Here is a 26,736-nt window from a genome sequence, read left to right as displayed (position 1 = left end):
GGTTTCTCTATGTCCCTACATAACTGTCCATGATGACAATGAGTAAGAGAAATGGTCACAGAAAAGAAGACAAAACTCTCTTGTTATTTTCTTCTGACCAAATGGCATAAAATTGGCAACATTACATACTTTTTATTTCTCTTCACTCCTGACTTACTTTTACTGTGAAGAGAAGTGAAAAAAAGATGTTTCTCCCCTTCAATTGGATTTTTTCTCTCAGAAAGAAAGAAATTTCTCTAAGAAAGAGGGCACACTGGGTAAACAGCCTAAGACTACCTAGAAGCTTCTAAAAGTCTCAACATACGTTTTCTCAATTTTAAGAAATATTTTTAAAATGTTAATTATCTTTTAAAGTCTGAAGTCAAAGAGGTCTTGGGAAATGTATCCCTCTTTTGCTTAATGTCTTACTGATCATTTTTCTCTGTGGTTTGTGAGGACTATCACCTCAAATAAAGAAGAAAAGATAACATTATGATTCAATGCGCTTGGAAAATCCTATTTTAAAGCTCATGTGTCCTCTTTAGTGAGCTAACCATCCAGTCCTTCTCTCCTTCCCTAGAGCACCTGTCCTGCTATTTTTTTTCAAGTGCAAATTTATCATTTTTCAAGATTTCACCAGGATTTTCATCCCTTCAATAGACACAAGCATCCCCCAATCCTGCAGTGTTTACTCACAGCAAGATGCCATTCATTCTGTGGGTGTGCAGTAATGCATCACTGGGCATTGTGCTAAATGGTCCCCTAGTGGTCTGAAAGAGTTAATGCGTCTCTTTTAAATGCCTAACTTATCATCAAGCCCCGGTGAGAATAATGATAAATAGTTGAAGATGAACAAGAGGAGAATTTCCTTTGTAGATGTTACATGACATCCCTTCTCTAGTTTGCCATCCCATGGAGTTCTTGACTATACTTACCCTTAAGGTGAATAGAGCAAGTTTTTTTTTTTCCTAATCATATATATATATATATGTATATATATATAAAATATGTGTGTGTGTATAGAATATACATATATAATATAATAGAACCAGGAAATGTAAGAATTCTAAGAAATTTTAGAGATGGCATAGTCCCACCCCTTCATTTTACAGATGAGAGTATTGAGATCCAGAGAGGGAAAGTGCTTTGCCCCAAATCACACAGGTGCACTATCGCTATTATTGCTGCAACAGTTCCATTATGATATCAAGCAGTATAAAATATAGGCTATAATTTTCAGTTTCTGGACAATTCTGCCAGTCACTCAACATCACAAAATTAGAGAATTTGGAAATGAAAGGGGACCAAAAAATTGCTGTGCTTTCATTTTTCAGATGCCTCAAACTGTTGCATTTCCACCAAATTCTGTAAATATTTCCAATACATATTTCAACATATAAAGTTTTTTTTTTTAACTTGCCTTTTTAGTTGTAAAGTTCGACATGCTGTTTTCAACAGGATTGCTTCTTCTAACCATTCTCAGTGACAAGTCAGGAGGATATGCAGTAATTCAGAAATTAGTGAAATTTTATTCTTGGTGGGGGCCTTGGATTAAGAGGCTGGGAGAGTGTGAAACAAGTCAACGTGTAATTGTATGATAAGGCTCTCACGAGGAATTTATTGGCCAAGTTGCTATTTCTATTCCTTCCTAATCTCGTTTAGCACATTCATTCTCTGCAATCTGTCTCCATAATCTTCTGTGGCAGAATGGCAGCCAATAGAAGCATGCATGTTTGGAGAGAAGAGAAAATATGCACAGGCGTGATAAACTGATGCTAATTATCCATATTTAGGACACCGAGTGCAGAAGATCAAGGTTTACAAATAACAAACCAGAGCCAATGATGATGGCTTCCTAGTGTGGAATATATTGGAGGGGACAAGATAAGGGTTTCACATGCAGAGGAGATTTATTGGTCAAAGGGTTCACCTTCCACTTTTCCACTTTTATATAGCAGTAAATTATTTAGGCTAAATTCACCAGAACATTACTCTTTTATTTGGCAATGTGCCATGACTTGCTCTTTCTTTGTGTCCTTTCAATGCAAATCCTTGTAGTGTAACATCAGTTGATAAGAAACAAATAATTGAAGTAATAGGTAATTCCCTTTAAATTGTGCATATAGGATGCTAAGGTAATCATCCTGGGAAGAATGAGATGAGGTAAAGAGCAGAGTGGTGAAAGTGAAACAATATCAACCTCAGTTATTCTGTGACTCCCTCTCTCCCAATCCACCCATGGCGGGAGAGGAGGGAACCATGCAGGAATATATTTATGCATATGTGCCTGTTCAGACCTGTGTGTATGTATATGTATGTATAATATTTATATAAACAAATATGCAGTGTGAAGAAATTAAAATTCTGCTCATCTAGAAACACTTTTTTATTTACAGGAAAACAACATTTAAGTTGTGTTTATCCCCTCTTACCTTTCTGCCCCTTTCCCAACCCACTCCAACTAAAATTAATATTAAATAATATCTTAAAAAGGCTCTTCCCTCCTCTGCCCTGACCCCCTTAGCTCTGAAAAAAATGGCATAGAAAGAATCCAGAGTGGTAATACTGGTACAGGATGGGTGAAAGACCACTGGTCAAGATTTTAGCATATTACAGTTATTGTCTTGTCAAGTTTCAGAGAACAAGCACAAATACAGCAAAGTAATTTGGGCATTTGTTTTGAAGTTTAAAAAAATTAACTAAATCTCACTTGATTTGTTTTGATTTTCAGTTTCTGGGCTTCTGATACAACTTGGAGCATCATTCTAACAGCCCTGTCCCTCCAGTCTTCTGCTCTATGCATTCTTCTAGTTTCCTTTATGGCTCTTTGTGGGTTTCAGAACAAGCAATAGGAGTTCCCTATTAAATGACACATTGCACAAAGACTTTGTGAATTAACCTATTTTGGGTGTCAGCAAAAGAGACAGTGGTACAATGTAAGATGTCCTCAGAAAAGTTTTCCTAAATTCCTATGACTAGTCTCTATATTTTAATCAATCAATCAATCAAAATAGAGGTTGTAGGACTCAACTAGACCAAAATTTTGTGAGTTAACTCCTGTTGGGAGTGGGGGTGGTGGTGGTTGTAATTTCTGGATTAAAGACAATGGAAAGCATATTTAGTGATTCCTACATGGGCAAATATTTCTTTTATGTCTAAATAGTTTTCTTTTATTTCTATATATTCCCTTAAAAATCTATTTTGTTTGGGAAAATAGAGTTAGAGATGGAAGCCTCTGATGACCTGACATGGGCAATCATAAAAGGCATGTTCTAGACATACTTTAAAATATCAAAATTTTTTTGTGTTTTGGATTCATTTTAAAAGATTATATTTTTAAAATAAAGTATAATTTAAAGTATAAATCATAATTATATTATAAAAGTATGATACAAATGCTAAAGTATAATCTTCATTTTAAAAATTAAGACTAAAATTTAGTTTTTTTAGTTTGATGAACAAAAATAATGTCCTTTACAGCTAAGTATTCAATAAATGTTTGCCTTTAAAAAAATTCCCTGAGTATATAGGGGATATGCTTCATAGGGTTATATATCTCAAACTGCCCTAAAATAAGGCAGTGAGAGTTTAGAGATTTAATCCAATTTAATTTGACCCAAGTCAATTCAGCAACCATTTATTGATTGATTATTGTCACATAAAAATTGTGCTGAGCTGAGGAAGATACAAAGAAAATTAAGTTTCTGACTTATTGGAGAGAGGACAGGTGAAGGGGATGTGCTATCTAAACCATAACTACATAATACATTTAGTGTAAAAGGTGGGGGGGAGGTATTCAACATAAAATTCAAGGCTACTGGAAGGAAGGATAATTTCTCATCCAAGAATCACAGGTAGCTCCAGAGAGGCAGCATTTGAACCACACTTTGAAGATTGATAAGATTTTGATAGCTTGAAGAGACTCCAAAGAGGTCAAACCTAAAGTCAAAGGGAGGGATTCTAGCCTCAACCTTCTCTTTATCTCCTATTTTCAGATGCTAGTAATTTAACAAAAGATTCTGTGGAGAGTTAACAGAGATTTGTAAGAAAAGGGTTTAGATGTTGTTTCTGGTTTGTATTTGTAAAATAAACAACACAATTGAGGAGTGACTTTAAAGGTTTTAATTGAATGAGCAAGCTATTTTTGCAAAGTACTCTCTCCAGAAATAAAAATTGCAATGCAATAAAAAACCTAATTATTTTGAAATTAATTTTTAAAATAACAAGGAGAGGAAGGTTCTCTAAAATTTTAATTGTGCACCTAAAATTTATAATAATTCAATAAACATGATTGAGCTTTCATGCAGTTAACTTCATGAAGTTAATGACCAGCTCTTATATATCTTTATATTTTCCTAAATGCCTATAACGGTATTCTGCACATGGAAAGAATTTATTAAATGCTTGCTCAATGGAGTTGAGGTTATTTAACCAGGATGATGGGCCATGCCTGACTCTCTGAGAGAGTCTTTTTTGCCATTTTGGTTCATCTAAAATGATAAATCATAAAACAGTCGCAAAAGTTTTCCCAACTTCTTATGACTCTTTTCTCAATTTTTCTTTCCTATATATATCTCTTATTAACAACATTAATAAAGTCCATTGTATCAACCAATCAATTAATTACAGCATTTAATTGACTGCTTTATGCCAGGGACTTTGTTAGGTACTGGGGATATAACAACTTTTAACTTCATGCAGAATACAGCTCAAGGAAAGCTAATGAGAAAATTTTCTCCTAATGCAAGGCCAGTTTGGGAAACCATTTTCATCTCTGGACAGGTACACAATATTTGGTACATAGATTACTTGACACTGCTGACACTGTAGAACTAATATCTTATGGTAGAAACACACATAAATATTCATATAGTGACTAAGAACAAACATAGTATACAAAAATCATTCAGCAAGCATTTATTAAGTACCCTCAAAAACAATTGAGTTAAAAATAACTAAGTATCTAAATATTTAAAACAGTACCAAACTTACCTATTGTTCAACTGAATTTAATTCCCCTTTCCCTAATCAATTTTTATGTAAACACACATACATACACACAAACACACACACACACACACACACACACACAGCTTCTAGGCATACACAAATAAAATTCAAACACAAAAAAAGCTTTAAATTGAAATATATAAGCAAAGGAATTGTATCTGGATTATTTGAATTACCTGTACAATCACTTCAGTTGTCTGATGTCCCTCTTAGATGCAGACCTGCCACATTATCTTTTATGCTTTCTTCTCTTGTCAGACTTATGAGTGCTGACAAGTGTCAAATGTTGTGTCTACAAAGGTCAAATAAAGAGTCAAGTATTTATCTGGTGTGCTCAATTAATACAGACAACTAAATCAGATAATTAATTCAAGCTCAGTTTTCTCTTCTCAGTTATAGACTTTTTGCCTAAATTATCCAAACAGTCGTCTCAGATTTCTACCTTATCATAGATTTGGCTAGTATGTTCATAAAAACACATTATAAACATTCTTTCAATAGTCAATAAGTATTTAATAAGCAATTGCTATTTGCCAGGCTCTATATCAAATGGATAATATAAGCATATAACCTAATAATATAATATAAAAACAGTTTTGTCTCTCTAGACAACTTGCTTTGAAGATGGAATTGAATTTAATAAGAATTTATAATTTATCCTTTAATGCAATCTGACTCAGTCAAATAACTATTGAATAAGTAGTTAGTAACCAAAATAGATTTCCATAACAACGAGCCAATGTATTAGTCAATGTGGCACTTTATAACAGTTTCTCAATGTCCACATAAACTCAGGGTAGTTGGTATTGAGCTAGCTGCTTCTGAGAAGTTCAGTTTTTTTCTACTTGGAGCTGATGATGCCAAAACAACTAGTATGAAAATGAAAATTTAGTCAACTGTTTGGTCTACATTAAAATAAAATACTGTTTTGATTACCTTTCCCACTAACTTAATTGGTTCTTTGTTTATTGTTTATTAATAATAATGCCATTCGTTTTTATAACAGGTTAAGATTTATTTTTTTAAAATCTGTGCTAATGATCATTCAAATCACTATAGCCTGATAATGTTTACAAAGAACCTTCCTTAAAGACAATTCTGTGAGGTAGGGAGTATAAGTACTAATAGATGCTGGACTTGGAATCAGGAAGACCTGCATTCAAATCCCATCTCAGATATAGCAAATGACAGACAATCTCTCTGTGCCTCAGTTACCTTATCTGGAAAATGAAAGGGCTGGGCATGATGTCCTCATAGATTAATTATCCCATGATACATTTTATTAAGGCAAAAATTTAACACTACAGAAATAAGTGATTTGCCCAGATATGATTCAATTAGTGTCAAAGGCAAGACTAAAACTCAAATCCTTTGATTCTAAGTCAGATGCCCTTTCTACTCTCTTTGATTGTCTCTCTGTCTCTGATCTTCTATATCTCTCAGTGCATCCATATAACTCTGCTTTTTTTTTATCTCTCTAACACTCTGTTTCTGTATGTCTGTTTCTTTTTCTGTTTCTGACTCTCTGTGTATCTGTTTTTCTGTTTCTGTCTTGCTGTGTGTGTATGTGTGTTTCTGCCTCTATCTGTGGGTTTGTTTCTCTGTGTCTCATCCTATCTGTGTGTCTATCTCTGTGACTCTGTCTCTCTCTTTCTGATTCTGTGTGTGTGCCTCTGTCTCTCTCTATTTCTGTCTCTCTATCTCTTTCTCTGCCTCTATCTCTCTTTCTCATTGTGTGTATCTGTCTGTATCTTTATCTCTGTCTCTCTGTGTCTTTGTCTGTCTCTGTCTCTGTGTCTCCCCTTGTGTGTGTCTATGTCTTTCTGTTTCTGCCTCTCTGTCCCTCTGTGTCTGTCTCTCTATCTCTGTGTCTATGTCTCTGTTTCTCACTCTATGTGTCTGTGTCTCTTTCTGTCTCTATTTCTCTGTTTTTTTCTGTGGATCAATCTCTCTATCTCTGTCTTTCTGTGCATATCTAACCTCTATCACTTTCTGTTTCTTTTTCTGTCTCTGTCTCATAGATACGCAGAATTTCAGGTGTGGAACACTTCAAGGGCCATCTACTCCTAGTCCTATAAAAATAAAATGCTATTTGCAACACATAAGATAAGTAATAACCTAATCTTTGCTTCAAGATCCTCTAGGGAGGGGCAGCCCATTCCACTTTTAGTTAGCTTTAATTGATAGGAAGTTTTTTCTCTTATTGAGCTGAAATCTAACTCTCTATATCTTTTATCCATTGTTCCAAGCTCTGCCCTTTGGGATTAAACCAAATAAATAAATAAACAAAATCCTTTTTTTATATAACAACTGTATAATTGGCCAGCTATCATATCTCCTCTAAATCCTCTTTTCTCCAAACTAAAGATCCCTGCTTTCTTCACCCTACTCTCATATGGTATATCCCCAATAAATTTTTTCTGTTATACAATACCCAGAATGAAAATAGTATTCAAAATATAATGGGAAACAGTATCTTAGATTGGAATCAGGTTTGGGAGTGAAGTCAGAGAATATGGGCTAAAATCTTGGCTCTGTCACTTAACTCATATGTGACTTCATATAAATTCCAATCTGCTTAGGCCTTATACTAGCTAATAATAATAATAATAATACCTAGCACATATAGCACTTAAAAGTTTATAAAGCATTTTAGAATTATCATTTTGTCCCCAGAAAAATCCTGAAAGATAGGTTCTATTATCATTCCCATTTTTCAAATGAGGAAATAAAAGTAAGGAGAGGGCAACAATTTCTCAATAGTCACACAATTATTGTCTGAGGTGAGAATTGAAACTCAGGTTTTCCTGAATCTGCATCTAGCAATCTATCCCCAACTGAGGGGTTGGTTGTACTAAATGATCTTAAAAGTTCCTTCTAGATTTCAATCTAGATAATAATTGTGAAGTGTTTAGCACAGTGATGGGCACATACTAAGTACTATAAATGTAGCTGAAGTTTTCATCATTCTATAAGAGGGCACAACACAACTATCACATCCTTAGAATTAATGCCTTCTCCAATTGTAGTTTAAGACCATATAAGGGTTTTAGGAAAGGGGCAACTTATTATAAATTTCAGCTCACTACAAGGAAAAATTTCCAAACAATTAGAGCTAACCAAAAGGTAAGTCCCTTCTGACATCTCTTGACACTCTGAGATGCTGTTTTTCCTTGACTTTTACTTATGCCGAGTTTTCAATTCACTCACACTCCCAAAACAATTGTAGAGTAATCATTCTATTCCAATGAATTCAGTATTTTGAACACTGTATATAGTATATATCACTATAAAACTTACCACTTACCACTATAATACAAAATAGTTACAACAGAATCCCAGTTTTTTGTTTAGTTTTAGAAAGTCTTTTCTAGAACTTCTCAGATGCTATTGCCTTCCATTTTCAGATTATCTTTATCTTATCTGTATATATCTTGTATATACCTAGTTATTTCCATATTGTATCCTTCCATCAGGATGTATATTCTGTATATTCTTTGAAGGAAGGGACTGGCATACATTATGCACTTGATAAATGCTTGTTGACTGGCTGACACTTTTATTGTCCTTAATCTCCCTCTTAGCTCATTCTGAACTTTTGCAACCCTGACACTTTTCTTATATGACTACCACTTTTAAATATGCATCCTCTGATACTTGTCCTTGCTTCCATCTTTTTTGTATATCTTTTCAAAAATATAAATTCAGAGGCAGCTAGGTGGCACAGTGGATAGAACAATGGGTCACATAAAAATTCATCAATTAATTTCTTCTGGTGCTAAATTTTTAAATATATACTTTCCTTCCCATGAGAATTGAATCATTAGTTTTATACCATCAGATGATACAAAGAGCATATATTTAAAGTTAGAAAGGACCTCTGAAGCCATCTATTCCATTGCTTGAATTTTATATTTGAAGAAGCTGAGGTTCAGAGAATTTAAGTGAAGTGCCCAACATAATAGATTATTAATAAAGAGCAGGGGTTTTAAAAACTCTACCTACTTTACTACACCAACCTCTTCTATCATGAATCTTACCATCTAAGAGGTGGATAAAATATCAAAACACATACCCTCTTATTCTAAAACCAGCATCCCTTTGACAGAATCATAATGCCTTACAATTCCTTATTCTGTCTTTTAAATTTCTTTCTTGAGACATTTCCATTCTTCTTGGGTTAACTTCACCTAAAGAATTTTAAGGAATAAGATCCTATTTTTTCTCTTTTAACTTCATTGGTCCACAAATCTAAGGTGCTTGTCCAATTTTATACAGGTTCCTCTTCTCACCTCACAGTTTTTAATAGGAAGTGGTTAATTCTTACTAAATAAATAGTTTTCCTCATTGACTCTTCTACCTTTTGAAAGATAAAATCATCTTTGGGGCAAGCCAGAAAATTATTAGTTATATTGCCCTTAGCAAAGAAAGAACTATAGACACAATCAAAACAATTAAAGATCCCTATAAAATTATAGGATCATAGATTTAGAACAAAAGGAATTTTTTAAGTCATCAAGTCCAACTCTTCTATTTTACTGATGAAAAAATTCTTCATTACAAATTTATGATGTGTTCCATGAGCTCATTTATTTTCACTTGACATTGAGCTGTTCCATAGTTAATTCCATGATGACATTGTCTTTCTTTCTGCCCTCTTCATCCAAATCCAAATATTTTCCACAATGCTTTTTCTCTTTGATTCATGGATATCCTCAGGGGACTATATCTTCTTAATGCTACCTTCATTTATCTTACTTCTTCTGAATCATTCATTCTTTCTAGAAGATTGGCAACTCATTTGTAACCTATAATCTTAAAGAATTTTCAGGATTGATAAGAATGCCCATAATTATATAGTATGTATCAGAGACAGGACCTGAATCTAGATCCTTTTTGATTCAAAGATCAGTTCATTATCCCTTATGCTATCTTACATCTCTCTTCTATTAGGATAAGGTATTAAGTTCTCAGATCTTTTTTCATCATACTGATGAAAGAACAGAGCCAATTTCCTTACCCCTCTCATACCAAATGACAACAGCCATAAACAAAAACCAGTGACTTCCTTCAAGTTCTGGATTCTATCTGTCAAGTCTCAGATACTGGGATTAAATAAGAGTTTATTTTCATTTTTTGAGCCTTGATTCATTTTCATTTCATTTTACATTTATTAGCTTCCTACTTTACTGGTCACTACATATTAAAAAAAGAAATTGGATACCACCCCTTTTCTAAAGGAACCTTTTATCTATTAGGATGGAGACAAAATATACATAGATGAAAAATTACTGTACAATATATTAGAATATGAGGAGTGTATAGGAAAAGTCTGAGAGAACAATGTAAGAAGATGTAATAGGGATTAAGTCTAGCTAGAAGGCAAAAAAAAGTTTAAGAGAAAAGTAATTAATACTTGAAGTAAACCTTGAAAGAAGGGAAGGTTTTCAATTGTAAAGATGTTAGGGGAAGTACATTCTATGCATTTTCAATCACAATGTTAGGGTAGGTATATTCTATGCATAAGAAATAGTGTGTACATTTATTAACAAGGTAGAGGGCCTTGAATGCTAGTTGTCATCATTTTTTTTCTTCTTTATCTTTTCTTCCTTCTTCTTGTTCTTGTTTTTCTTGTTTTTGTTCTTCTTGTTGTTCTTCTCCCCCTCCTTCTCTTCCTCCACTATCTTTTCTTTCTCCTTTACTTCCTTCATTTTATTTATTTATTTTTCAAGAATCTGAAACAATTTACATATTGTCCTACATGGTTTTCATTTGTTTTTATTTCTTGAAATATATCCCTGAAAAGACAGGTTTTTTAAAAAGGTCGTTGTGTTTTAAATGCAGTTGCTTGACTTTACCTTAAAACTCAAATTACTCTCGATGTCATTGAATGGCTAATAATAACCCCAACCCAATCCTCTGTGGTTCATTGTTTGGGTTTTGATGGCTTACAATGAGTGTACATAGCAATTATTTTTTGTTTTGGCCAGAAACCTGAGGGTCTTTCCCTTCTAAATTAATATTCCTATGATGATAAATTGATCCATCTTTGGTCATTGAGTGGGCATTGAATGGTCAATGAAGGCATTAGCCCTTCATCATTGAATGGGCATGGCCTTAGACAAACTGAGACCTGTAAAAGACCTTAATTTAGAAAGGCCAAGGCCACCCACTGCAATTTAAACTTTGATGGCTCTGAAAGAGAGATTTGGACTGATGACTTTGTACTGATCTGCCCCAATCATATTTAATTCATGAATAAGTGAATTCATCACTCTTGTGATCTAGTCCTCTTTGAGAACGGAGGATGAACAACAGCAAGATCCATAAAACAGAGAAACACAAAGCTAGACCTTAAGGCAGAAATCAAAACTGAGACAATAAACTTGGGAATCATCTACTTAGGAGTATGTTAAAAGAAAAGAATAGAAGGCCCATGACAGAATCTTATGAGATGAGATAGTCACATAGTGGGCCAAAGAAGGAAGAGTATCTAGAAAAGAAGATGAAGAAAGAGTAATCATAGAAGTAGGGGACAAAGGAGAGAAAGGTTAACAGTATCAAATATTTCAGTGAAATTCAAAAAAAGAGGATTTACAAAAAGCCATTACATCTGGTGACAAGGAAGTCCTGGAAACTTGATTATAGGGAATTGAGGAAGACATAAGAAACAAGCAGTAGTCTGTTTCTCCTCTCCTATCTTATTTTTTTTTCCATTCTGTCTCTGTCTATTTGTCTCTGTCTCTGTCTCTATCTTTGTCTCTGTGTCTCTGTCTGTCTCTCTTTCTGTCTGTCTCTCTCTTCCCTCCTTCTGTCCCCTCCCTTCCACCTCTCTCCATTGAGTTTCCTTGTGTCCTTCAATTAGTTGAGTAATAAATGTTTGAGTACTTGTAGATACTTATTGAATACTGAGTAAAAGTCATGCAAAAGACTCCTCCTCAGTCTCCTATCCTAACAGGAACATACAAATTTTGGTTATCTTGTCTCTGTGTCTCTCTCTTTTTCTGTCTGTCTCTCTCTTCTCTCCTTCTGTCCCCTCTCTTCCACCTGTCTTCATTGAGTTTCCTTGTCTCCTTCAATTAGTTGAGTAATAAATGTTTGAGTACCTGTATATTGAATACTGAGTAAAAGTCATGCAAAAGACTCCTCCTCAGTCTCCTAACCTAACAGGAACATACAAATTTTGGTTATCTTTTTGCAAAAACTACTGTTTGTTTCCCAGATGTCCAATTTCTAGGGAATCTTCCAAATAATATTGCAGGTAGTCTTAACTGTCAATTCATTCAGTCTTTACTTACTACAGTGGAATGCAATGAAAAAAGAATCTAGCTTTAGAGCTAGAAAGGACCATAGGCTATTGAGTCAAACACGCTCATTGTATAGAACAGGAAATCGATATTCATATCAGTTAAATGACATACTCATGCTCATAATCACATAGGTGGTATATCTGAACTGAGATTTGAACCCGTCTTCCTGATTTCTAGTCCAGAATTCTATTGTTATTATTTCAATCATGTCTGATTCTTCCTGACTCTATTTGGAATTTTCTTGGCGAAGACAGTAGAGTAATTTTCCATTTCCTTCTGCAGCTCATTGTACGGATGAGAAATTGAGGCAAATAGAGTTAAATGACTTGCCCAGAATCACATGGCTACTTAGTATCTGAGGTCAGATTTGAATTCAGGAAGATGAGTGTGTTTGACTTCAGTTATAGCACTTAGCTACATGAGAATGCCTGGCAGTCTATTCACTATACCAAAAGCTTTTAACCTGGGATCATAGACCAAAGAGTTCATAGACAGATTTTAGGGAGCTTATTATGAACTTAGATGGGAAAATTTTATCTCAATTTTTAACCAATCTAACTGCAAATAAGCATTTTTTAAATTATTTAAAAACATTATACTGAAAATCTGCTGTTTTCTCCAGACTATCAAAGGGATCCATGGGGAAAAAAAAGTTAAGAACCTTACTTTATACCATAGACTTGCAATGTAGTGGCTTACTTTGAAACCTGACTCTGATCTTTATTAGTGACCCTCACCAAACTACTAAAACTCTGAATTCTAGTTCCTGACTTAATAGATAATAAGACTTATTCAATCTACCTCACAATGTGATTGTGATGAAGGGGTTTTGCCAACCTCAAAACAGTATATAAATATAAATATTTTTCTCATCTAGCAAATAATTCTAAAGTGATTCCAAAACAATGTTTCCTACTCTGGTAGACAGTATTTTGAGATATTTGAAATAAATATAGAATTTAAATTATTGCTTGCCTATGAAAAGTAGGCAACATGATTACAAGATAGGGTAAATATGTCTGGCATGTTGAAACACACTTTCAGCCTCAGTGACTTCCAATGGCTTCCAAAAAAACCCAACAAATAAATAGAATAATGGCAGGATTTATTTAAAATTATTCATTAGGATAAAACTCAAGGCATGACATTTCCAAACACATCTTCATTTTTCTTCAAAAGGACAGAAATGTTTTTCATATCTTGACATATTCATCATCTTGAGACTGCCCCAGTTATCTATCAGGCTCATTCTATGAGTGGGAGTCTTTTGTAGATCATGCATGGCTTATGCCCACTTCGGCAAATAAGAAGTGAAACAAATCCCCACTCTGACTCGTCTGAGATGATCATCTGTGAGTTGATGTGTTAAATGAGCCTGTGGCTTAAAAGGTTTTAAATGACAAGATTTTTACTCTTATGAGTAATTTATGACTGTTGCATGTTTGACTTGTCAAATTTTCCAAATTTGTCTGCTTGACATACATTTATTTTAATACTTTTTTTCCTTCCCCTCTGCAAGTTCCAAAATGTATTGACTCCTGCTTTCCTAGATGCCAATTTGTACCTGTAGGGTCTACCTCCTGAGTCTTTACCAGGGTCTGCCTTTCTCTTCCAGATGGCAGCCTGAATCTCAATAGCCTTATGGGCAACTAGCTTATTTTCTGTAATTTTCAAGAATCACAGGAAATGACTTTTTTTTAGTCACAAACTCCACCAATTGCAACATATGTGATGCATGCAAATCAATTTCCAAAAAAAAAATGCTTTCCTGAAAGTGGAATTTTTATACCATTTCTACTCATTTTGAAGAAGACATAAGTGGTCATATTAGGTTATAACAGGACAAATGAAGGTGGCAAGAAGCAGATGTGAAAGACCATTAGATTTGTCAGGCTAAGAGGGTCATGGTTAGATTTCAAGGGTCCAGGAACTTGGATAGGAAGAAAAAAGATGTCTTTATTTTCAGTAATCTCTAACTGAAATTTAGCATTTCCTTCAATCATAATTTTAAAAAAAATTCTGAAAATTGCCAGTTTAGTAAACTCATATAATTAATTATTATATTTTAGAAACAATCTCCTCTCTTCTCCTCTCCTCTCCTCTCCTCTCCTCTCCTCTCTTTTCCTCTCCTCTCCTCTCCTCTCCTCTCCTCTCCTCTCCTCTCTTTTCCTCTCCTCTCCTCTCCTCTCCTCTCCTCTCCTCTCATTTCCTCTCCTCTCCTCCTCTCCTCTCCTCTCTTTTCCTCTCCTCTCCTCTCCTCTCCTCTCCTCTCATTTCCTCTCCTCTCCTCTCCTCTCTTTTCCTCTCCTCTCCTCTCCTCTCCTCTCCTCTCCTCTCCTCTCCTCTCCTCTCCTCTCCTCTCCTCTCCTCTCCTCTCCTCTCCTCTCCTCTCCTCTTTACTTTAGTCTAAGACACACACACACACACACAAAAGACATACAATGAATAGGTGCACAAAGGAAATGATAATTGGTAGATTATTTTGGAGACTATGCTGATTTTCATGGAGTTGGGAAGAAAAGTCAGGGAAACTTTCAGAGAGAAAAGATACACACAGGCACAAACACACACACACACACACACACACACACACACACACACACACCAAAACAAAAAATGAGGCAACAGTAGATAGAACATCAGACCTGAAGTCAGAAGGACCTGAGTTCAAATCTGGCCTAAGCCATTTCATATCTTTGTGACTGGATAATTATGTAAAAAAAAAAAAAAAGATTCAGAAATGTACTTTATGAAGAGTTTTCCAACTATAAGCCATGTGCCCAGAGTTTGCAGAAATGTGGGAGGAGGGGAAAACACTACAAAGCAATGACCAAAACTATTGTGAGACAATTGGGCTTAAGTGACTTGTAGTTACACAGCTCTTAAGTGTTAAATGTCTGACATTGGTTTTGAACTCAGGTTTTCCTGACTTCAGGGTCAGTGCTTTATCCATTGTGCCATCTAGCTTCCCTAACCCTTGGATATTTTAATACAACTTCCAAATAAATAACACACATTTTGATAATAAAGTCAACAAAATTGATAATAATATGACAGATCCATTCTAGTTTGGGGGGTGGGGACTGGTAGAATGAAAGGGCACCGTTGCCTGACAGTTGATAAGCCTAAGCATAGGCTTTGGGGAATGGCTCTTCAACACTCTGTCATCTCCTTCCCACCCCAAAACTATTGATTTTTCAAGTTTTCCCAGTCATCCATTTCCTCGTTATATTCTCAGCCTCTGGATACTCAGCTGGGTGGAGAGAATGATCTGGATTGAGTCAGGACCAATGCCTCTCCCTATGGATACTAGGAGTCCTCTGATATTCCTAGATGGCAAGCCATCTGGATGCTACTGCTCAAATTCCTATCTGGTGTTTGCTGCATCCCAGTCTCGAGCTTACCATTCTTCCACCAATTAAATTCCTGGGGTTAGGTTGAGGGTCTTTCTAGGCAGGGGTACCAGTTGGTTAAGGGTGCTCCTTCAGCCCACTGCTCAGAAGTAGGGCAATTTGAATATTTAGGAAGGCATGAACCATGACTGTTTTTTTTTTTTTTTTAACACTGTTGGCTTTGGGAGACAAAATGGGGCAATATATTCAGAGTCAAAGGATCTGGGTTCAAATTCTATCTCTGCCATTTTATATCTGTGTGAGTTTGTGAAAGTTGTTTAATTATTCTGTGCTCCAATATGAAATGGGAAAGTTGGACTAGATAACTTTAAGGGCACTGGGCATATTTAAATCTTTGACCCTGTGATAATGAATGCAATACAATGATTATTTTATACATCATTTTATAGTATGTTTAATATTTGGTTGTGTTTTATATATACATATATGTGTATGTTATATATAAATATATTGTAAAATATTTTATAATATAATAAATTATATGAATAATATAATTAGAACATTATATTGATTATTTGTGAAATATGGGTTAACAGACAATTTCTGGTTTAAAAAGCTGGAGAGAGATGTTACATAAAACTACTACCCAGAATCAGACCATAGGCAAACTTAAGTTACAGGATAATGAATGCAATATGGGATTTGAGAAGTACTAAAAATTACTACATGTGCACAAACTTCTCAGTTTGAGGCAGATAGATGGCATAGTGGATAGAGTTGTGGCCTTGAAGTTGGAAGGACTTGAGTTCAAATCCAGCCCCAGATATTTAACATTTACTAGCTATGCGATTTTGGATAAGTCACATAACCCCAATGACCTCACCAAAAAAAGAAGAAAAAGAGAGGATGCTATTGCTATTTTTACCCCCTTTTAAGCTTGGACTTCCCACTATTAATATTACTCATTTGAGTTAAGCAACAAAAACTAGAAGATTGTTTCTAAAAAAAAAACACCCCACTATTTATATGTACATTTGTTACCTAGAAAGGAAGGTATGAAACTGGGGGTCTCTTTTAATTTTCTATGATTATAATATTGTGGATTAGCTAAACACATTTGTCAAATGCTTTCTTGGAAGGCAGAGAGTTTATGTATCAAAAATGTATCAAATGTATCAAACACGTATCAAGAAAAATTCATTTGGTTAGAAGTGAGAGAAAGACAGAAATTACAAATCCTTGGTGGCTGAAATACCTAAGATGAAAGGCCTAGGTAGCATCATCCTAATAAAGGCAATGGCCAATTGAGTATAAATTGTACATTCTACATATATGTTATATGCTGAATGTGCATCAGGTAAGAAAGAACACCAGATTACTGAGTTGGAGGGATAATTTAGTGATTAAATTTAGCAGGAATATATTGGGTTTCTAGTCTTCTTAAGGAACTAGGGGATACAAAAGAATTTTCTGACAGGCATTCTGCTTTTTGAGAGCTTATTATATATATATATATATATATATATATATATGTATATGTATATGGAGGGGAGATTTATGGAGAAGACTCACACACTTTAAACAAAGTCCAAGAGAGACCAAGCTACAATAGATCATGTATATGCATGATCCAAATAAATAAGTTATCTGGGAAGTCATGTAAGGAGAAAGAGAAAAGTCATTGTAGGCTTCAGTGAAAAGATGGAACTTGATATGGACTTTGAAAGACAATCAAAATATAGATAGAAACAATTTGTTCAATTATTTCAATTGGGTCTCATTCTTGGTCACCCTGTTTGGGATTTTCTTGGCAAAGACACTGGAATGATTTGCCATTTCTTTCTCCAATTCATTTTACAGATGAGGAAACTGGGGTAAATAAAGTCAAGTGACTTGCCCAGAATCACACAGCTAGTAAATGTCAAAGGCCAGATTTGATCTCAGGAAGTTGAATTTTCCCAATTCTAAAGTCCAGTACTCTATACATTGCACCACCTTGATGCCTTGACAGTAGTTGTAGGATTCTTGAAGTAAAAAGCTTCTAGATGGGGAGATGCTATGAAGATGGCCATATTTCACCTGGTCAAAACCCAATGCAAGCATTTATGTTTTCTTGGATTTTTCCTTAATCATTCTTTGTAGAATCCCAGTAGGCTAAATCCACAGATTTACTTTAAAAATGTGAAGCAATCCAAGCATGAGCTCAGGATATTTCACTCTAATTGAGTCACTGTCAAGTTTGGTATGGTCTTCCACTAACATTTCTTTCTTCCAGGATTCTACCTTGTTTAGAAACTTTGATTGACTGATTCAGTTTTATCTGCATCCCTAAGATGATCCCAGGGACTCTTGAAATTTCCTTGGCTTATGATGATGGCCTGAGATAGCATAAAAAAGGGTGGAGTGAATGAAGGTATTGCTAAAGATGGATGATAGGTTTAGGAGGGATGCTGAGGCTCCCTTAAATTGGTTTGTGAAAATTAATTATGGAGTGCTTATTATGAGTATTAATTTATTAGAAATTGGCAAATGCCACAAATTGGGGCTTGTTTTATTATTTTATTGATTGTGTAGCCTTAGGAAAGTGATTGAGAACATATTAAGAATGTGAATTAAACTTTAAAAAAAGAGAGAGAAATTTTCTTGGCCTCAGGATTGCTTTTCAGAGAGCTCTGAAAACCTGGTTTGTACATATTCATAACTTATTGCCTAAGCAATGGGACTTCTCAAATAGTCTAATGTGTTCTTTGATAGTCTGATACTGATGCTATTCAAGTGTTATGCTTGGGGGGGAGTGGTTTATGCTTAAGGTCTACAAAAGTAATACATCTGATGCGTTGTTTAACCCATAAATCGCAGACATCTTTTCTATCCATAAATTATCATAAAAGTTGAGTTTCTTTTCCTTATATTTCCTGAAAGGGAATTTATGCAAATTTCTCAACAGTTTAAAACATCATAGATTCATCTTTGTGAGTTTAAATCCAGCTTCAGATGCTTGTTAGCTGTGTGACCCTCGGCAAATCACTTCACCCTGCTCGCCTCTGTTTCTTCATCTCTAAAATGAGCTGAAGAAGGAAATGGCAAATCACTCCAGTATTTTTGCCAAGAAAATATCAAAAGGGGGCCATAAAGAGTAAAATTCGACTAAAGTGACAAAACAATCTGAATGTAAAAAGCATCAAAGTTAGAGGTAAGAAGCAGCACAAGATAGCGCAACTTAAGAGGCCATGAAACTCCTCAGTTCAAATCCTATCTCTGCTTCCTGGCTGTGTAATGTTTTCGGTCAGCTCAAGACTATACAATGTTGAGAAGGTATCAGCCTGCATTGATTAAGGGAATTTCTTCATTGAGGAAATATCTCAGTGCAATCACAAGTTCACCCTTCTGTACCACTTTAATATCCTAGAAATTATGTGTCTATTTGTTAATTGGTTTTCCCTTATATTCATAGTTCTCTAGAAATAAGTATTTTTGAGATAATCTGCTTTCATGTAACTTAAGGTAGTTCATGAACATTGGAGTCTTACTAAAAAAAAAAAAAAAACTTTTAGCAGTTAATCAGGTAGCTACTGCATTAATTTGCAAGCCTCAAGGGAATCATACAGTGCATTGAAATAGTGAGTTGTGGGCTAGGAGAATTAATACAACTTCTGAGGATGTTTGACTAATTTCCTAAGAAGTAGCTTATAAATTGAGACAACAATAAATAATAAGAAGATGATATATAATAAGGAGGAAGAAAAAAGAAGGATAGAGGAGAGCATGGAGGGAATAAAGAAGGCAGGTGTAGAAGAAGAAAAAGGAAGGAAGAAGGGAAAGAAGAGGTAAAAAATGGAAAAAAATAAAGTGAAAAGGAAGAATAAGAGAAAAGGAATAATGAAGGAAAAGAAGAGAAAGAAAAAAGATAGAAATCTAGATCTTTGTCCCATGAAAAATGGAAAAATTATTCCAATGTACAAGAGAGAGAATAATGCTGTTAACACCATGCTCTTCCCAAATTCAAATAAAAAACAAATAATACTATACCTGGGGCAACAGAACCATTTTTTGACTCAACCTTTTTATTGCCATTTTTTTATCTCAAAGTTCTCAAAGTATGATCCAGGAATTCCTCGGGGTTCCTGAGGTCAAAACTATTTGCATACTAAAAATATTAATATGGCTTATGGTTAAATGGTAAATATCATTAGATATATAAATCATATAAACAAAGGCTTTTGATGAGAGCTTTTCAATTATTTTTAAACGTGAAGAGATCCTAAGATCAAAAACTTTGAGAACCCCTACTCAGTAAATCTCAGATTTCATCATCCATTATGCCTTCTCAATCCTGAGAACTTCTTGTACCCATTTTTCCAATATCCAATAACTGTGATAACTTCCTCTAGGTCTTTATACATTTGGCAAGTAGCAATGTTCAAGTGTTGTCTAGCACTTACTCTTACTACATGACTGACCCACATCTTTCTCTGATCATGTTTCCTAAGTGATATCCCTTATATCATCATTTCCCCTCATTTTTTCTAAATTATAAAAAGAATTCCACTCCCATTCTGCACTGATTCCCAAAATACATCCTCTTTCTATGAGCTGATTCAGAAATCTCTTCTCCATGCCAGAGGAATTCTCCCAAACTAATGACACATGATGATCACAGACTGCACTCACATTATTTATTTTCTGAAAACCAAGTTTTTTGGGATTGAGTTTGGGATTCCGTGTGGAGCTTCTTACTTTAGAAATAATTTTTTGGTAATTTTGTAAACAAAGAATTTATATCTATACATTAAATAAATAGTTTCATCCATTTGAATGTCAAGCCATAAAGGTGTTACTTTGTCACTATCTTGGGTAAGTATCTAAACTCTGTGATCCTCTGCTGTTCTCACTTGTAAAATGAGAGGATTGAATTAGGGGTCCTTTCCAGTTCAAATACATCCTTTTGTTCTCATGTTGTGGAGTATATTTGTGAGCTGCATCTAGGAGGAATGACTTGGAGGAATATAATCCTGATATAAATAGACTGCTTATTTTGTGTATATTAGGCCAGAAGATGCAAATCCAGATAATATTAAGATTATCTGAATGGTCTCCAGTCAAATCTTCAAATTACAGTATTGTAATACAACATCTATTTTCAACCTACAAATTCCAAAATTCATTTTAATTATGCCACATAAAATTTTTTTTTATTATTTTATGCCAGAGGATTTTTTCTAATTCTTTGACCATGGACTTCTTTATATTTTGAGGGCTTTATTCTGATGATATTCAACTTTTTCTAACATAATGAGGAACTGAATATTTCACAGGGCCTAAAGTCTATGTCCTGGTTTGTTTGTTTGTTTTCTTCTCTGGATTATTCAGTTTTCACATATGAACAGGGTCCATGAATTGTCTAATAATTCATGTGAAATAATCTTTTCATGGAAAACTCCTTTAATGCATCTAACTAGCTTCTAGAAAAATTCCATGATTATGAAATGAATGAAATAATCATTCAAGTTTCTGTTACATAACAAAGTTCAAATTATATTCGTCCTTTAATGAACTATATTTCTCTGGGACATATTACATTATATTGTTTACTCCAGTTATCATTCTACAATTGCTGCTGAGGTTTTTGCTTGCTTGCTTTTTTAAAAGGATATTACATCCTCAGCAAAATAATCCAATCATTTATCAGCTCTTGAAGAGCTCTTGTTGTATTATGGAGTTTAGAGTTGGAAGGAAGTTTAAAAGTTATCTAGCTCAACTGTCTCATTTTAGATAGATAGACATAGATAGACAAACATATGGACAGATAGACAGATAGGCAGGCAGACAGGTAGATAGATAGATCGATCTATGGATGAGGAAACTGAGACCCAATGATATTAGGTGACTTGCAGAAAGATACCCAGAAAATACAGTTGTCCCTTGACATTCCCCAGAAACTATAGATGCAGGACCCCAGTGAATGTGAAGAACTTCAAATAACTCTAGATCCTACCTCAAACATTAATTTTTTTCTATTTATTTATTTTTTATTTAATAATAACTTTATATTGACAGAATCCATGCCAGGGTAATTTTTTTTACAACATTATCCTTTGCACTCGCTTCTGTTCCGATTTTTCCCCTCCCTCCCTCCATCCCCTCCTCTAGATGGCAAGCAGTCCTATATATGTTAGATATATTGCAGTATATCCTAAATACAATATATGTCAAACATTAATTTTTTAAAAATAATTCTGATCATACTTATCTAAAATAAAAAGCAATACACTGAACCCATAAAATACTTGCAGTTTCTACATATCTTCTTTCTACATATCTTCTTTGCAGTCAGAGGTATAACTGCAGCAACTGCTTTATGAATTTCCTTCTCTTATGAAAAATGCAAGATACAATAATTACTGTAAGAGATACAAAACTGAGTCTGGATGGCAGAGAGACAAAGAGGAGGTATTCCCAAAGAAAGGATACCCATGGTTCTTTAGCACACTAAAAGTTTTAATGAAATTTAATTTTTTATAATATAAATTTATATATATATATATACTTACATATATACATATATATACTTATGATAGTAAATGATAACATAGATTAATAATGTACAGTGCTTTTTTGGGGAGGGGGGTTGTTTTCTTTACATGTAACTACAATGTAATTGTCAGCAATTTTCCATAGTATGAGGCAAATCTGAAAAAAATTCCCATTTAATAATCTATAATCTGCCCCAGACTAACCAAAACCACAAATATGAAATCTGCAAATATTGAGAAATGACTGTGAAAGATCCAGAATTCACATACAAATGCTCAGATACCAGATATTTTACACTATCCTGGTAGTAGTAGTTAGTTACTAATTTCATGGGGCAAAGTGATGCAGGTAGGCAAAGCTTTTCCTGAGGATTATTATTGGTTTGCTGTTAGTTCCTTCATCCTAGGATCAGATAAATTTCCTCAGGCTGTACCTGTGAACATTACATTTTCTTGAATAGGTCAAGGATCCCTTCTTCCTCTTAGTAGTTGTATTTAATTTCTAGAGCCCTGAAGGTTCTATTTATCCTTTCTATTTCATCCACACTTCTTTCACTTAGCTGAGATACCCTTCCTTTCATTTTTACTCTGAGTGTTTCTTTGTCCTTAAAGAATCATAGAATCTTTGGAATGACCCATGAGGTCATCTAGCACAACCTGATTCTTCTTCCTCTGCCTAAGGTATGTCTTTTTTTCTCTAACCTTTCCAAAAAGGGAGTGTCCAGATCTTCACCTCTATCTCTGAATTTTCCTGGCTTTTTTAAAGACTCATCTCAAACACCAAATCCAACAGAAAGCTTTTCCTTATTCCCCTGGCTTACTGCCTTTCTTTCAAAGGCTACCTTCCATTTCTGTATCTTGTAAGAAAGAGAGAACGTGATTCTTCCTCAATAGCTAATGTAATTAATACAAAGGCAGGATAAAAATTTAAAAGCATAAACAAGATAGTCTATATCCCTCTTTTCTTTAGGAAATAAGAACTTTTGTGATTGGGTGATGAAAAGAACAATTGATTAATTAACCATATAAACTTATATTTATCACTTCATTCTTCTCTGGGCTTCCACTATTGATTCTTCAGACTTCTTTCTCAACTAAGACTCAGCAGCCTTCCACCCTATAACATCATTTTGACTTAGCAACTTTTTCAATCTAGTAAACTCCCATCTACCTGGTAGCTCTTCCTTCACTGGGTCAAATCCTCAAAGAACTTCCATTTTTAGGAAATTGACCAGGTTCATTCCTTTATTTCTCTCTGGGCCCCACTTTTGATTGGACTACTTTCCCCACTATTCTCTCATAGTACCTTCTAGCTCTCTCCTCTTCCCCTTAGCTTTTCAGCTTCTTTTATGTATTTTCTTATGCCAATAAAATATAAGCTCTTTGAGGGTTTATTTTTGCTTGCATTTATATTCCTAGTACTTAAGACAATGCCTGACATTTGATAAGTGTATGATAAATGCTTGCCTCCCCACCTTATTCTCCTTAATAAATACTGCTTGACTTGACTTGAAAAGCTCACTTTATCTCTAGGGACTTTAAATAACTAGAGGAATAGCCAGTCAATCAGTAAGTCAGTCTGTTGGGAGGGAATGAGTGAATTAAGGATTTATTAAGCACTTACTATATGCAAAACATTGTGCTAAGTGCTGGGAACAATCCTTGCTCTAAAGAAGTTCACATTCTAATTTGAGAGACAACATATTTGGAAATTTTCAGTTACAAATAGGATGGAAGGCTTCCATGTCTTTAGGGCCCATCAGCAAAGTCACATTGATATCTCTTCTTTAGAGTTATTTACACTGATAAAGTGATATCAGGTTCTAATGTTGAATCATTTGATACTGCCAAGCACCATTAGTGGAAAGAACATTCTTTTCCAGTTCTCCTGTAGTTGTGGCTATAGCATCTATAGGAACAGATCCCAGATTAGGATGTTCAGAGGGATGGTGACTGAAGACAATGGGCTGGAAGCATTGATATTTCCAAGACTATTGTTTGACTTCTGGGTTATCTCCATCAGGATCTGAGGGGAGATTGTAGTTAAGATTGTGGTAGTGATGGTCTGATTTGTCTGATACACATTGACTCTCATCGTGCCTTCAGCTAGGCTGGCTTACTTGCTTTATGTGTGGTAGCTGGTTGCTAGTGTGAAGATAGCTGGCACCTTTTTCACTAGATTATGTGCTCCTCAAGGACAAAAATTGTCTTTTGCCTTTATATCCCCAGTGCTTAGTACAGTGTCTAGAACATAGTGGGGATTTAATAAATGGGATTGGTAGATAGGACTTGTTTCCCCTGGACAATGACTGTAAGAAGGACTAGAAGCAGCTCCAGTGGTCCAGAACATATTATCAGTCCCAGGGCTCCTGTGCCCAACTATCTGCCAGTTGGTAGCAATTGCTCAGTAATTGTTGCTGGTGGTGATAAGGAAGATGGGCTCCCTTTCCACAATTATTTCTCCCCTAAATTATGATATTCCCAAGGCTCTTGGGCTCAAGAGCCATCAGGATCTGAAGGAAGATAGTAGTCAAAATGACAGTAATGATTTTACTTTCCTGTGCTGCTCTTGCCCCCTCCACAGGGAGATGAAGATTTCAGTTCCAGACTTCAAGTCAAAATGATGAGAATGAATCACTCTTTGGGGGAGGAGTAAATTTTTTTTTTCCTTCTCTTCCCTTGCCACTGACCATATCATCAGAAAGACTGGACTGATGACAGATTATTCATCCAACTATAATCAGAGAGATTGGAATAGGAAACCAAAAAATCCATCTGCTGTCAAAGTGATCAAGAACCAAGGACAAATGGAAATAAATAATAATGGCTTTGTGGAAGAAGGCAGCTTCAAGGACCATGAATTCATGAAAGGACTTCTAGACAGAAGGGTTACCCTTAGAAGTCCATCAGAAAGTAGTAAATAGGTTGTCTTCTGAGGATGAATTCACAGACTGGGTCGCCTGGGGAGTAATTACTTCAATTTAAGGGTACTCTAGTTATCCTAAAACTATTCATGATCCTTCACCAATATGTTTATCTTCAATTGTCAGCTTGAGGACACATTTGGACAGCTTTTTTTCTGAAATAATATAGTAAAAACAATAGTTACAAAATATCTCTCCCACAATCCTAGGACTGACTCTTCTATAAAGACTCAGAACAGGAGGAAAAAGAGTGAGCATACACACACACAAGTAGAAACGACAAAATCTCTAGGACAGCAGGTCCTTATATCTTTTGTTTTATCTTCTCAAATATCTTTCTGCTTCTCCACTTTGTAACATCTTAGCTGTCCTTCCTGGGTCTGATCCTTTTCACAGTTCCAATTGATTCTGTAGCAGACTCTCTAGGTCTTCTCTGCTGGGCTGAGCATCAAGAATTGGTTACTCCATTGCAAAACACCATTATAACTGGTGGGATGAGGAAGGGGAGAGAGAAAGAGAGAGAGAAAGAGCAGGAGAAAGGAAAAGGAGGGAAGGAGAGGGAATCAGAGAAGAAAGGAGGGAGGGGGAGGGAGGAAAAGAGAGGGAAGATAGGAGAGGAAGGGAGGAAGGGAAAGAGAGAGAGGGAGAGAAGGAGAGAAAGAAATTCCTTCCTCTGCCATACACATACACATTCATCCTTATATTCTCAAAAGTTGAATTTATATTCTGAAAGTTCAAGGGTAAAAGGTAAAGAACAATTTTCAAATCCCTTCCCAAGATCTGGGTTCTTTTCCCTTGGCTAGTTCTCTTCTTGACGGAGGCAATTCTCTAAGATGCCAGAACTCCACCAACTCCAAAGCTAGCAAGCTCACTTTTTAAAGATCAGCAGGACATGCTTAATCTGTCAGGCAGTTGGTAACTAGTCTCCTTAGTATTCAAGTTTGAAAATTTTCACATATCCAAAAGAAAGAGAAAGTATAAGAATTTCTACAACTCTTTTATACTCAATTGTAATTTTTTAATGACTGCTACAGAAGAAAAAAGAAGCATTTCTTTGTACTTCCTTTATGCCTTATTTGCCTACAGTATACAAGCCTATATGTCTAAGACACGAGAAAGAAAATTACCTTTTAGAAGATTGAATAGTATAAAATCTTAAAGCTAATATCTTATTACTAAGGGCAACAACAAGCAAAGAGAATGGGGCATCTCTACAAAAGTGAAGCTGTGATTAACAAAAATAAATGCTTCTAGAGAGACAGACTGGTAACAAGCACAAACTGAGAACACATTTATTTGATAGGTGCATGTTGAGTAGTAATAAACTGAATGAAATAGAATTGAAAAAAATGGACTAATCTTCATTCTTATATAAAGCAACCTACTTCCCCTATGCAGCAAGTGCTGGTGGTTATGAGTACAATTTACCTGAATTTGTAAATATAGGAAAAAAAGAGAGGGAATCAAGAGAACCTAATTACCAAGTGGTTCCAAAGTATTCATGATGAAACATGAAATGCTGAGAAAGAGTTGGGGGTGGGAGAGGGGAGATGATGGACTTAAAGAATAAATTGTTTATTTTAAGGCTTGGCCAACATGGAAACTTTTTTTTCATTGTATATTTTTA

General features: G+C 35.0%; 1 protein-coding gene across 3 annotated transcripts in view; it reads right to left on the bottom strand.

Moving 5' to 3' along the window:
• The window catches only part of SOX1 (SRY-box transcription factor 1), a 74,829-nt gene that overhangs the window by 1,925 nt on the left and 46,168 nt on the right, over nucleotides 1-26,736 (bottom strand). For all 3 annotated transcript variants that reach the window (XR_007951748.1, XR_007951750.1, XR_007951749.1), the window contains one exon: nucleotides 5,166-5,281. The gene's annotated coding sequence lies outside the window, so the exon portion shown is untranslated. The remainder of the gene's footprint in view (nucleotides 1-5,165; nucleotides 5,282-26,736) is intronic.

This window comes from Antechinus flavipes, chromosome 3 (genome assembly GCF_016432865.1).
Source record: "Antechinus flavipes isolate AdamAnt ecotype Samford, QLD, Australia chromosome 3, AdamAnt_v2, whole genome shotgun sequence".
Taxonomy (NCBI): Eukaryota; Metazoa; Chordata; class Mammalia; order Dasyuromorphia; family Dasyuridae; genus Antechinus; species Antechinus flavipes.
Note: the sequence above shows the minus strand (reverse complement) of the source record. Positions and strands in the feature narration are given on the sequence as shown.